This window comes from Passer domesticus, chromosome 4, assembly GCF_036417665.1.
Source record: "Passer domesticus isolate bPasDom1 chromosome 4, bPasDom1.hap1, whole genome shotgun sequence".
NCBI classification, from domain to species: domain Eukaryota; kingdom Metazoa; phylum Chordata; class Aves; order Passeriformes; family Passeridae; genus Passer; species Passer domesticus.
Window position 1 is genome coordinate 37,406,308 of NC_087477.1, and position 14,781 is coordinate 37,421,088.

The following is a 14,781-nucleotide window of genomic DNA, read 5'->3' on the forward strand; positions in this document are numbered from 1 at the left end:
CCTTCCTTCCTCAGCACCAACACCTGCTCGAGGGCAACGTGAACAGCCTGAGGCTCGGAAAGACAGGAAATGTAAAAAATAAACTAAGTTTCCAACAAGACTAAGGCTTAGTTTTAACACAGAATTACTCCTGCAGGTGACCCTGTGCCAGTGCTGATGAGAAAGCAGCGTTACCCACAACTGCTTTGCTCAGAGAGGCAGCCACAGGTCTCCAGCCTGCCGTGCGCTGCTGGGCCGCCCCACCAAGCTGAGCCCACCAGCGCGGGGCACCGGGGACAGCACTTGTGTCACATGCTGGACAGCACCTGCCAGGGCGTGGGAAGGAGCTCCTGAGAGACAGCCACGCGCTGGCAGCCCCGCGGAGGAATGTGGATGAACATGGAAGTTGCCCGATGTAGGCAGACATGCAAATCAGCAGCTGCGGGCCCACACCGACAACCTCCTAATTGCCTCGGCAACCTCCTAATTGCCACGGCCCCCCCAGCTCTCTCGGGGCAGGGGCTGGGAATAGCCAGGAGGAGCAGGAAGGAGCGAAACCCTCCCACGGAGCAGGGGCTGTGTGCTGCCAGGTCGGTGCCGCCCTGGGACAGCCCGAGTGCCCCGAGGGATGGGAATGGCCCGGCTTGGCCCCCGGCCGCCCCACACAGGCCACTGCCTTGCGCACACAAATTTGTCTCTGCCTCGAGCCAAAAAAAACTAAGCCGACACTCTTCTAAAGAGACGTGCATTATTTTAGAGCAGTCAAGTTATGACTGGTCTGATTTCCATAATGCACGCTCTGCAAACATCTGCCTGTTATTTAAGGCTCGGCTCCACTGGGACAGAACAGGGCAGACCTCTGCGGCGGGATGTCCTTGCTGCCAGAGACATCCCGGGGCAGAAGTGTGCACAGCAGCTCAGGCTGGGCACTCCTGGCTCCTGCAGCCACATCCAGCTTCACGCTCCTGAGCCTTTCCCCACGCACCCACCGATGCTCCCGCTCCCAAGGAAGGAGGGCTCCGTCCCCCTCTCTGCCAGAAGTGCCTGCTCGTGCCAGTGAGCCGGTGTCACCCTTCAGAGGACCCAGCCACGTGTCTCTCATCGTGGGCACCCAGCAAATCACCTGGCACCTTCAGGCTGTCTGCCGTTTTTGTAGGCCGACTCTTGAAACCGGAGTGTCCCAATTAGATGAAGTTAAATGCTGCCCTGAACAACAAGCTGGCAAGAAAGTTATCCCAGCGTTATTAGACTGCTCCCTCCCTACGAAGAGACCGCAAATTAGTGTTTACTTCAGAGGCCAAGTAGGCCAGCTTTGAGAAACCATGCCTGCCCCGCCATCCCACAGGTTTCCCAGGGGCTCCCGGTTCCTCAGCACACACCTCCACGCCGTGCCCTTGCTCTGCATTTAGCCCGGGCTCCATCCTGGCCTGACACAGCATTTAGCTACTGGATTTATCCCCTGCGTGCTGTACTGGGAGAGCAGAAACAACCGAGTCTCTGTACTGCAGCCAGCTGACACAGGCTAAGTCAATTAGCTGCTATGGCTGCGATGCTCAGCTAGGCCAGATCAAAAGACAAAGAAAGAAAAGCCTCACACTGAGAGGAACCAGGTCCAGTCAACACATTTGTCTTCGATACTTCAGTCAAAATATCTGAAATGGGAAAAGAGAGATGGCTGATGCTTCCCAAAGCTACTAGGTACAAGCTTGATTTCCTAGGGCAGGAGAGGCAGAGGGGCCAGGCAGAGCATTGCAGTTCCCATTCACCTCTGCTCCAACCTTTGCTTCCATTCAACAAATCCTTCAAATAAACACACAAAAAAGCAGAATATATTCCGTAAGTTCAAGCTAAGGCACTTTCCATTTCAGAGTGGGCTGCTTACACCCTGTAAGTCTCCTAGTTCATCCTGACTCAGCCAACACTCTTTACAGCTTGTGCAGAGCATTCTTCAGGAAGGACACAAAAGATCACAATGCACCACAGGCCTCACATATCCTCCTCCTTTGGGCAGCATTATTATTTTGCAGATCTCTGCTCTGTATCAGCTATCCCAAGGACTACTGGTCTTCTCACTTTGGCTTTTGCAAAACTACACCAGTCAGCAGGCATTATATCAGATACCAAGCACTGTGAGTATCAAGCCCATTTTTACCTCCAAAACCATATATTTTTTCTTTTGAGAGGCTGACAGTTACTGATGACAAGGCTTCACCTACAGGTGAACTGAAGGAAATCCAAACTGGTAAAGGACAAAAGCAGGTCCACAACATTGAGCTGTAGCTGGGCAGCCTTCAGCTTCAGTTCAGCTCCTTGTGCAGCAGCTGCTGTTGTATCATGCCACACTGCTCCTCACTTCAAAGAAGACAACCGTAAGGAGAACTATTAAAGCAATTAAAAAAATATTATCTTTAGGATGTAATCTACACAGAGATGAATGGGAATAATTATCTAGCTGCAGATTTTTATGTGTTTTTTTTTAAGGCAATAGCTGGCTGAACATTCATTCTAAGTAGTTACCTACAGTAACTTCCACCTTATTGAAACACGAGTCTAGAGATACCATTTCATTTCACAGTGTGGGCCACGTATTCCATACCATATTTCACAGTAACATCTATGCTCACTAACCCTCTTTCCACTCAGTTCACAATCCCATAAACACCTCTGTAGCAGCTCATGCAACTGTTCACGTAGAAAAGGGTGCCTTCTGTTTTTCTCAAAGCAGCAAAGGCAGCAGTTCAACAGCCTGAAGTGAGAAGATCCAGCTCCAGTTTACCAGGCAGCTGTCTGAAATCGCCCCCTCAAATTCTCACTGAAGAGCAAGACCTAACATCAATAGCCTCGCCTGAGCATTCTTTAATCTGCATACCTTGAATCCTTTATTCTTCCTCTTCTGCTCTGTTGTCCCACCTCTGAAATGGATATTATGCCACACTGTAGACAGGGAAACAGGCCCTGAGACACCAGCTACTGAGCTGAAGTCGTGCATCAACAAGACTTCCCAAAATCCTTTGACTATCCATTCATTCCAGGCATTTTTGAAGGCAATGTACAACCTCAGTCTATTATTCACTTTTGGTTGGATAGATATGTTTTCTGTAGCTATTACTTGAAGTATTGCCATCTCCTGTCTGCCTCCTATGTGCCCATGGCCAGGCACCAGCACCAGCTGTCCTGATCCAGGGATGCCAAGAGACACTTTGAGCTCCTCCTGATAGTACACAAATATGTGCTCACCCCTATTATAAACACCCCAAAAGATGCAACAAAAACAGAAAAAGGTCAAAGCCAACAGACCTCTTTTCAAAAAAAGGCTTTTTTTGGCTTGATTAGACCCCTGAGATGTCAGCCCTGAAGAGACAAACAGAGGGATTTCGGTTGCATATCACAACCCTGAGGTGCAATGCTTTCCTCTTTATAGGTTAAGGCTTAAACCAGACACTTGATTCAATAAAGGCAGTTAACTGACATAGAAATTTTCATGAAAGAGCTATGAAAAACTGCTAAAGAACTCCAATCAATTAAAAAAACACCTATTTTAGAAATTCCTTTGTAATTTAAATTTATTGGGAGGCGGGGTAGGGAGGGGAGAAATAACCCCAGAAGAAAACAGTTTTACTTTTTTTTTTAGATTATACATCTTTCACCAAATACTTAAAAAGAAATCTCAGCTCATATTTGTAATAACAAGAGATTATCAGAGTCCTTGATTTACTGTTGAAGTCTGCAGTAAAGTTTCATACCTTGAGTGAGGTGCAGCCTAATCCCTGCATGTGATTACATTTAGGAGTGAGAGGGAGGTATGCGGGGGGTAGGGAGAAGCAATTTTTATTGAAGACAACGCTTCAGGCAGCCCTGAAGCAGAGTGGATCCAGTTTGAAAAGAATTGGCAACCCTAAAACTTTTTGATAAGATAAAAATTCATTGATGTTGGCTCACACTAGGCCCACTTCAACTCTGCACTTGTCCTCTGTGTTTCCTTGGCATATCTGTTCCTTTCCTCTATCTGCTTTAGCATAACTTTATTTTTCTCTTTTATCTTTAGCTAACTGCACCCAGGGACTGGAGGGATTGATTTTTTGTTTTGACTTATTGTTTGAAGATCTGTAACTCAAAGCAGCTTCTTGCGCCTCTGATGTCTAAGCCCGAGCAGTATAAAAGGTAAAGCTCATCCTGTGTACCAAAGTGAGCAGGGATACCATTTTATAATCAGTCATCTGTGTTTTATTTTGCCTTTTGGGGAGGAAAACTATTTTGAGACTTTATAAGCAATAATACTTTAAATAAATATTCTCATGGCAGATACTGCACATGCCAGTTCCCTTTTTAAAGAGAGACAGCTAGTGCTTACCACTCAGGGGAAGAAAAAAAAAGTTCTTAATTAAAGGAGGCCATTATACATCAGAAGATATTTTGAGCATCACGTCACACTACCAACAGCCTATTGCAGCCAAAATGTTACCATGCAAATGCAGAAATGCTCTCGCTCAGAGATGCGCTGCCATGAGGCCAGCGAAAATCCCCGCTGGGAGGGGAAGGCAGGAGACAGAGACGCGCTCCTCAGAGCTGCTGCTGAACAGCCATCGCTCACTGCCGTGTTAATACCACCCCGTCCCGAGACACCGAGGGATGGAGATGGATTTCGCTTGCTTCCTCTGCCTTCTGAGGGCCAGACTCTGGAGATTTCTCCTTTTCCCAGGCAATTCTTCCCTACCCCCTACCCCCGGACAAAAATGCCTCTGGGCTGTTTTAAACAAGCAGCTCCTCAGGACGTGGTACAGGGGTTTCTCACTGCACATGCACATTTCTGTATCGTGGAAAGCCGATAGTCACGGCACACACGGACTTTGTTTACGATCGCCAGTCTCTGCTATTCCCTGAAGTTGCCCAGCTTGCTGAAATATGGTTACATATGCAAACATTATCTCCCAATTGTAACCTCATTTTCTGCTCTGCTGGACAGCGTGACCAGCATTTGTCATCTTGCCGCCCCCGCCCGCCACATCATTCATGTGTCTATAATTGTCATCAAGATGTGGCATGTCAGCAGGACTCCCGCGTCCGCTGCTCCCCATCTCCACGCAGTCACTCAGGTAACAAACCCATAATCTCACCCTGTTTTCATGATGGTTGAATTACACATAATTGTTTCTGCACAGTGATTGATTTCTGCCTGAATAGAGACCTCTGCCTTTTTTCAATGCGAGCGAGTGGCAGCCAAGTCTCTCCATCTAGGAGGAGGCAGCAGCCTTTGAAGAGATCAAAGCCAAGGCCGCGAGCAGTTGTGCGCCCTGGGAATATGGAAAGCCTTTATGCTCTCAACCCCATTTCCAACATCATGTTGGATTGCAGCTGCATTACATTCTGCCAGCATTCTTAATGCTTTTAGTATTGACTCTGACATCACCGATAGCTGTTTTAAAGTAACAAAAGCTGAAGGATGACTTATTTTCACAACTCCGTAATTGGAACATGCAAAGTTAGGGGAAGGGAGCATTTGTTTTTAATCTGAGATACAAAAGAAAGCACAGAAAATTATATAAGTTCCCCAAAATTAAAAACACGTTTTTCATATGGAAAGAACAGAGGGGGCATTTTTATAGCCTAGACCACACAAAATGAACTGATTATGCACATGCTTTTTCAAGCCTAAAGGCTGAAGTAAAAATACAATTGGGCAAGCGAGTCAAATTGGGAAAAAATATTGTGACTCACAGTACGTTTAGTGACTTTTAGCACCTGATGCAAGGGAAAATAATGCAGATGCCCAGGTTGTTGTCGCCCCTCTGCAGCTCCTTGTAGTTCACTTACCTTAAACCAGACACACAGCACATGGCAAACACTAAATCTCCGTTAATTATCTAAAAAGATAAATAATGACCTAAAAGTATAAAATACTACAAAGCTTTATTTAAGCCTCTCTCTCCTCCAGTCATACAGACAATTCTTGGGCTGCCTTAAAGCTACTCTTGCCACAATATGGTTTTCAGGGGCATCAAATGCTCCCACGCTCCTTCTCTCTCCTCATCTGGCTCTGCTGGTGAAACCAAAAGTAAATTTCTATCAAGAAAAGACTGTCCTGAATTTTAATTAAACGTACATCTACATTATCCTGAAAAAATATTTCCAGGAAACTTAAAAAAACTATCAGCAGAAAGGAGGGAGGACAAGGAGGATGTAAAAAACAAGAGCCCAGGAGGGCACAGCAGCTGAACCACTCTGTGTGTGCGCTGCCCAGCCTGAGCACCAGGGCAACTTTGACAAATATTTTTATTCATGGTAAAACCTCTGAATAGGAGCCTTTAAGAGCAGTAATTTTGAAATACGGTCCTGCCGCTACAGTGTGCTGAGGAATGAAGAATGTGCAAATAAAGCATAAGCTGTAAAGAATTAAACATTACGAGCACCCATGTATTAGCAATAAAAATAATTTCCTCTTAGCTGTATCATTTTTGTTCTGCTGTACTAACACTCCTTTCCTCCCTGTAGTCATTAAAACCCCGACTCAAAGACAACAGCAAAGGGATCTGGCCTCCCTCCCTATGGACACAGAGCTTATGTCCCTGTCATTTCAAGGCTGGGAAACTGTCTCATTTTCACTTTGACTGTTCCTTAACACACTAACCATACTGAAGCTGAAATTAAAGTCAAGCATATCAAGCTCTTTTCCAAGATGTAAAAGCATATAATTTTTTTTAGCATCAAGACAGAAGTCTTTTCTGTTGTAATCCAAGGTTTTGGAGTTTTTCCTCCCTCTACTCTCCTGCCATCCCTAACAAATTTACTGCTTCCTCTGCACAGCCTGCTTTTTAAAGTCCGGACTAATTCTTTGTGGCTCTGGTGTTCATTCTGATAAGCAGAGGGATGCTCGTAAAGCAACACAGAGGAAAGAGTGGAAAGATACAGGGAGCTGAAGCCATCACTGTAAACAGAGGGATCTGCTGCCATTATCTGCAGGACAGCTAAATCAACTTCTGCCTATCCCACAAGGAGTCTCAAGTATCTGGAAACAAATGACAGCCTCCAAAAACTAAGCAACACGCATAGCATTGCAAAGGTCTCCAAAACACTCGCCACTATGAAGACACAGCAGAAAAAGAACTTTTACATGATGCTGCAACCCTACCTTTCAACATCAAACCATTACTATGATGAAAAAGTATGTTTTACTGTAATTGCTGCTAATTTTTCCCTTCCGGGGACTTTTGTGTTCGTTTACAGAGGATTCACTTGCTACTTGATACTTTTTCTCGAAAGCTTGCTCCTACTTTGTAGCTATTCAGTGAAATTCAAGAGACACTATTTAGCCCAAAAGAGGCACCTGGAGCCTATCTGCCAGGATTTCACCCCGTGCAGCCCACTCCATAACCTGCACAGGCAGCATTCCGTGCCCAAGCAGAGGCACAGCTTCTCCTCATGCTGGATTCTCTGGTAACCACATTAGAGAGAGCCAGCGACCCTGCCAACCAACCTCAGCCACTCCTGACATCAGGAACTGAAATCCTTTTGAGGTGACTACCTGCAGGACCACAACAAACTGAGTTTTAAGTGTGGCTGTGGTGTGGGGACCGTGCAGCCACCAGCTGTGGCCACAGTGTATCAGCTGTAGCTACAGAGGTGTGAAGAAACAAAAGAAAAGGCCACAGATGACCTGGCTAACCCTGGCAGGGCAGCAGCACCGGGGCACACTGCTTAGGAAGCTGAGAGCTGTGCTCCAGTGAACACAGCCTGGCTGCACTGTAGTGTGGTAAAATAGAAGATATTTCAGGAAGCTCAGGGAAAAGTTTAAAGCTTCCAGCTGCAAATGAGCCAGCACCTCCTTGTAAACCATTCTTCCCACCAGAGGCTGCTGAGGCACAGGGCAAGGACATCACTGGCAGGTGCCCACCACAGCTGGAAGAGGCAGACAGATGCCATTGCTGCCAAGATGCCATCCCAAAAAGCTGCTCTCAGGTCTTCCCATCCCTACAGTAAACCCCAAAAATCCCACCACACCAGTGCCAGGGCAGCTGACGGAGAAAGCCTGGCTGGTCATTCCCAGCACATTGTGTGCAGGAGCTGGGAATCAATGGCAGGTTCCCAGGAGAGGGAGTGCACCCCGCTCGTTATCTAATTGTGTTTGCACTGAACTTCTGACAGGGAGGGAGACAAAAGTGGGGGGTGAAAATAATGATACTGAGGGTAAATAGCCTGCTCCCCTGCAGGGAAGAGAGCAAACAGAAAGCCAAGTGGGAAGATATGGGTGCTATTGTGTGGCAGGGAGGGAAAATGAGAAAACACAAAGTCTGTTTTTTGACAAAACCTTTTTTGGGCTAATTCTCTTAGGCCCCTTCTTGCTTTTATTTAGAAACTTCAGTAGATTGTTTGCTCCTTCATTCAAAGGCTGGGTATGAAACACAGGCACAGCCAGCATTGACACAAACTTTCTTCCTATCTGCACTGGCTTCAATCTTCTCATTTTCCCTCCCTCCACCACACACATCTCGGTTTTTACTTTCTCAGACTTCTCATTTGCTTTCATTAAAAAAACCTAAAACCAACGTAAGAAACACATGTTTAGAAGTGAGCTGTCTTTCAGGTGAATTCCCAAAGTGAACTCAGGAAATACGGATTTTATTCCCACCTCTGCCATCACCTTCCTCTAAGGCTCCGAACAAATGTTGCTTCTTCGGGGCCTCATTTGCAGAAGTCTCCTCCCAGACTGTGCCTTTGCTTTTGGGAGTGGAGTGGGGGGAAGCAGAGGACATCCACACACACAAACACACACATAACCCCAGTGCCAGGGACACTTCCCAGGAATCTGCCCGCGGTCACTGATGCACCGCAATCTCCACGGGTCACGTCCTCACGCTACACTCTAGGCTGGGCAATTATACACAGAATTTACCTATTTCATGCTTAATTGCACAGGCACAAACTTTTCCTCCAGCCCCAAAATAGCTATAACTTACCAGCGGCACTTCTGTTACCACAGGCACCTCTGCCAGTCCTGGCTTAACCTCCTAGGATCAAATCTGAGCCACTGGATTAACCAGCCAACCCCTCCTGGGAGAACCCAGCAAAGGAGAGAGGAAGCACAGGTAACACAAGAAAGGCCAACATCAGCTATGGGCTCCTGGGCTGTGACATACTACCTCCAGAAGAAAAATGAACATCCACCTGTAGGCTCTTCTGCTGACTGAACCTGAAAAAATAATTTGTCCACTAGAGGCTGGCCAGAGAGATTCATTTAATGAAGGAGGGCATTTTTGTGCAGTAAGCACTACTGTGTAACTATCTGACTGTATTTACTCAGAGTCATAGAAGACAAGCTTCACAAACCCACCACTGAGATCTCCTTCTCCTAGGAAGTCTGCCTGTGCCCCAAACACAGGGGTTTCTGAACTGGCTTTGATTCAACCACGTTTCCCGACTGAACATTTATTGTTCTGCCCCATTAGCCTGCATTATTCTCACTTACACACATATCCTTGGAAAGAAAAAGCAATAAAAGGAAGGATTTAAAGTGTCAAAGAAAGAAGGAAAGCTCCCTACACAAGTTGTTTTGGAAGCACCTTTGAACTAAAAAATGTTCCAAGACAGTGTTTTGACCAGCTCTTCTACAGTCTCTTAATATTTCCTTATTACAAAGTATGAAGTCATCCTCTTACAGGTCACTCTGATAAGATGATTATATTTGCCAGTTATAAAAAAAAGTGTTTGCAATATTGCTGTCAAACTGTCTGGGGAGTCACCTAATAAATTAGCATTTTCTTGTGGTTCTCCTATTCCAATTCTTCCTTCTGAAGATTTACATCTAAAACAGGATTGCTGCACTATTATCTTAGAAATACCCTCAAAATAACTGAGATAGGAAAAAAAAAAGTCTCAACAAAACCTGAAAAATCCACACACTTAAGAGCTAAGCTTTTTAAAGTTTCATTTCTTTTCTTTTGCCTTTAAATCCAGCACAGCTTCCTTTTCTTCCTATGGCAGGAGTATTTAAGACACGAAATAAAGCGCAAGAGAGAAGGGTTGGAGTAACAATTTTTTCAAATCCAACACGTTCATTTGAAACTTATTTTTTCAAGCTGAATTTTCAGTTGTGTGCAGGAGGTAATCGGGCAGTAAAAACCAGACCAAAATAGAGCCCAGCATGCTACTGTCAGAGGGCAGCCAAAAAGGGGCATTCTAAGGGGTAAACTATTTTAATCGCTTGAGTTTTCAAAAATGTATTCCAGTATGTTCGATGTATGTCTGATTTCCTAAAGATCCTCACTGCCCCATCACCCTGAGCTCCCACACCTGACCTCCCTCACCACTGCCAAAAGCTCCCCGAGAGCTGCATGTACATTTGTATTTGGAAAAGGAGGATCTGGATGGGAGCACAAGGACAGTTTTTACACTTGGCAGGGCCTAATTCACATGCAGAGGTTCAGGGAGAAATCAGCCTCCCCCAGTTTGGAGGGGTCCCTGCACTGGGTCAAGCCCAGCTATTCTCCAGCTTCACCTCAACTTTTCTGTACCCAAGTGTTTGTTCAGTTTAAGATGCAGAAGTGCTGCTGATCAGACCACAAGGATGGAACAAGCTGCCACAAAGCCTAAATTGAGGAGAAGGCACAGATGTGAGAATGAAGCCAGCCTGTAAAAACTAATTGAAGAAGATGTACAGTGGAATTTTGCAACATGGGTTGGTGGCAAGAACCTAGAACTCACTGTGAGGGCACAAGGGAATGATACGAAACTGCATATATGGAAATACAGGACCGGCAGGGAGCAAAACAAAGAGCGAGGAAAAACACAGTGAACACTCATAACTGCAGCTTCCTGAACCCAATACAGCACCTCAGACTTCAGAGCAGGGAGACACTCAACAAATCACTGGATTGTGGCATTTAAACAAAGTAAACATATTTGCGTGGCTGGACACAGTTTATCTGCGTTTTAGCACATCGGCAGGCAAAAGGCCTTCTCCCAGACAGTGGTCTGTGTTTGACAAGTGCTGACACCTTTAACCATCACCTCCACATTGTACTTTTTTTTATGCTAGACAAAGCTTGCCAATGCAAGACTTGATAGGGATGAAGAAAGATCAAGGCAAAAAGATACGCCTGAACTGTGGAGAGACAACAGACGGTCACAAAGATAAACCTCTGAGACAGTTTTGAAACACAGAAAAAGGCAGAAAATTGAAGAAATAGAGCCTCATAGCATAGCTAAGTGACCAGTTACAGAGAGCTCTGAGCAGCCAGTGTCACTAGGATGCCCACTCAGAAATACAGAGCCTACAGGGATAGCATTTTAGAGTTCATCACTCTCCACTTCTGAGCCAACAAAACTGCCCAACCAAAGCCCAATGATCCCTTTCCCTGTTTTTTGAACATACATGATGAATCAAACAATTTCCAGACTAGTTTTCTTTAGATAATGACTGCAACCCCATCCACACCTCTGTTCAAGTCAGCTAAGGGAAGCTGAGCTGTCATCAGTATCCACAAGATTTCAGCATGATGCCTTGCAATTCCATGCGATCTCACTCCTTGTGCTGACACTGTGAGGTTCGTTGCAGCTCCCACAATTTCCAGGTTTCTCAGAGCAGGGCTGCTGGTTACGTGCAGAGCCTGGCACTGTGCTGGATGTGCAGCACCAGCCTGTTTCAAACTATTTTAAAGCTTCCCCACTCAGAAAGCAAGGGGGGAAAAATGAAAAAAAAAAAAAGGCACACAGGCAGCTTTCTGGTGCTCTTTGCAGAAACAGCATTACCAGGGCTGCCTCACACCACGAGCACATGCCCATGTACCCTGCTCCTCAGCAAACACTTGCATGAAGTCCTGTGCTGCCAAGGGACTCACTCCCCTGCCCTGGTCTGGGTGAAGCAGACCTGCCCGCTGACTCGTGCGGCACTGTTTGAAGTGCGGGGCTGGAGTACTGAAAGTGCTTGGATAGACAGATGCTTTTGGGAATTAACTGCTCTCTGGCTTGCTTAATAACTCCTAGCCAAAGCAATTCTCTGGTTTATGTGTTACAGCTGGTGACAGCACTACACTTACTTTTTAAGTTGAGCTGCCCATTTTATAAATATTCAATCGAAGCCCCGTAACTTTACACTTGTAATTTTTGCTGACTAAGCTCATCCCATTGATTTTATGCCTCAACCTTACCTATATCCACAGCCATTTAAAGAAAATAAACAATCATTGAGTCGACCTTTCAGCTCCATGAAAATGCTCTTCTGCACAAGGGATTTGGTAACTCTGAAGATCACAGGCAAAGATATTATAGTTCCTTCATCCTCCATCTGAAGCCCCAGCAAGCAGCACCACTATCAGAAGCCATGGAAATCCAGCCATTTTTCCTTGGGCAGTTCAGGCCCCTTTTCTTCCCCTTTAGGAGAGCAGGCAATCCCTGACTGATTAGCACAGTTGGTGTACATGTTAACTCCCTATTGCACTTTTAGCTCAATCCCAAAGATTCAATGAATACATTTTTATTTAAGTGCTCAATCACTTTCTTGCTGAGAGGACAGATTCCTTTGAAGTGGGAATCCCAAACTAAATAAACATATCCACAAGATCCAAGTCTCAAATAGAAGCCACTGGGTTGCTAGATTAAGTTATTCTGAGTGCAATTTTCTTAAGTGAATCTAATACTTAAGAAGGGCCAGAGCAACAGAGACACTAATCCCAAAGTGTCGGGGCAGGAGCAGCATGCCAGTGTCCTGCAGAAAGGGACCAAACCCAACAGCAATAGAGAACTGTCCTCAGCCCAAACATGTCTTACAATCAAAACCAGCTCAGAGAGAAATGTCTGCTGTCCTGGACAGGGCAGTTTGGGGTAAATGGGAGCCATATCTGCACAGCTGGACTGTCACAGCACACAGTTTCCCTGCAGCAGCAGGGGGGACAGAAGCTGAGGACAACCTAACTCGACCAGGTCGAGGACAGACTGCCTGGCTCCCAGCAGTGTTTCCCTTGAACCAGACAGACAGTGGGTCAGAGTCCATCCAGGTGAGAGCAGCACAGGAGCTCACAGCAGGACACACACACAGACCTCACATCGCAAAACGTTCGGTGTCCGTATTAAAACGGACTCTTGCACGTTTGTCTCTTTGTCTTCTTGAGAGACATGGTGTTTTACTACTAGCAAAAAAGAAAAAAAAGCACATGCCTCTGATAGGACTTCAGAAATATTAAGCAGCAGTAAAAAGCTTTTGTGTGGGTTATTTCCTTCCCATATCAGGAGGCATTTTCGCTAACTATAAACAGAAGTTAAGTAGTCAAGAGAAGCCAGGCCTGCGGTACCCAGGCTTTTCAGTGCCTGCAGGCATGCAGCACTGCAACTATCTGGAAAAAGCCTTTTCCTCTTTTGATGCCTGAACCTGTGGAGCTTCAGGCTTTCTTCTTGAGCCATATCCTCCTTGGCACTTGCAGCCCATAACAAGCTATTCTTATTAACATTTTTTCTGGGCTGGGATTAAGTTGGAAAAGAGACAGGAATGACATTTTGCTTAAACCACTTTAAAAAGTAAGCAGCAGCTCTACCATTTAAAGTTTATATTGAATCGGCTCCTAGATGTATAGAAAAAAAAGGGATATTGAGGACATAAACACACACATGTATTGCTATACAAAAGCTCCAACTTTGATGATTTGCAATGGGTGGGGTTTTTGATAATGCCTCTGCTCAAGCCACACACACACACAATTGCTGCCTCTGCACTGACATATCAGAAGAACATTTTGTTTTCCTCACAATTACACAGATTCGCTAATTGCACCAATGTGACAAGGAGGAGGCAGCAAAAGCTGAAAAGGTGTTCTCTTCACCACTATGTGCCAAAGATCACGGTAACAATGAACTATATACCTAACTATATACTCTGCCTGGAGCTCTGATCAGGAGCATCCAGACCAAACTTTAGACTAGGACAACCTAGAGCCAGTGTGGTAACTTCTTCTGCCCCTTTTCCAAATGAAGGATCCATCTTATTAAGTGGGAGAAAGAAAACACCACCAAAACTCATCCCATGACCATTCACGGCTTGGGTTTATGTTTCACAGCGGCTGACTGACTAACTTAGACTGACCAGCCGTGAATGCTTGAGTCAGAGCAGCTGAGAGACATTTGTAGCAATGAGGTGCCACTGTTAGGGCTCAGCAGACTCCTGTTCCTTCCCGGCGCTGCCATTTGGCAAGACTCACTGAGCTCCTCAGAAAACAGTGCTAAAATTCCTCCCTGGGCAAATGCTAAAACACTCCAAGTTCTGCTTCCATACAGCCAGGAAGCTTTTGTGCTCCTGTGTGCTTGATTTCAAAGTTATTTAAGGAGTTGATCGGCATCACTGAGCCGCACTGCAAAGCCGCGCGCTGCGCGGGGTGAAGCTGCAGAGCCTCGGTGTTGGATAAGCAGCTCTGGCTTGTGGAGCCCCTCAGCTGCCCCATTTCCTCAGGCACGGGCTGGGGTTGTGGAGGGAAGAGAGACACCTGTGACAGGACCACAGCTGCCCAAAGCCCCAGAGCATCCTGCTCCAACATCAGCTTGGGAGTCAGAGCAAAGGTTTGTGGTGGGTGATATGGGAGCAGGAGCCGAGCCACAACTTCTGCACTGTGCAAGCTTATTTCATGTTGGGCCAGGGAGGTTTCAGCTGGCCACAGCTCCCAGCAATTTCCTACAACTGCATAGTGAGAGGAAGCAAATTCTCAGGAAAAGACAATACAATGAAAATCAGGTTTGTGTCCTTCTGCAGCTTCCATATATTCCCCTTGGGGCTCCAAAATTTCCCCACAAGCAAGTGAATCAGCCCCGCTTTCAGAGGGACAGAAG

At 45.9% G+C, this 14,781-nt stretch overlaps 1 protein-coding gene and 1 long non-coding RNA gene across 9 annotated transcripts in view; one reads left to right on the plus strand and one right to left on the minus strand.

The window, feature by feature from the left end:
* Positions 1-14,781, minus strand: part of LEF1 (lymphoid enhancer binding factor 1) — a 69,859-nt gene that overhangs the window by 47,981 nt on the left and 7,097 nt on the right. The window lies entirely within an intron of this gene.
* LOC135298961 (uncharacterized) lies at positions 625-10,128 on the plus strand. The gene is made up of 2 exons (XR_010361010.1): positions 625-5,072; positions 6,469-10,128. It is a non-coding gene; the product is annotated as an uncharacterized LOC135298961 (long non-coding RNA).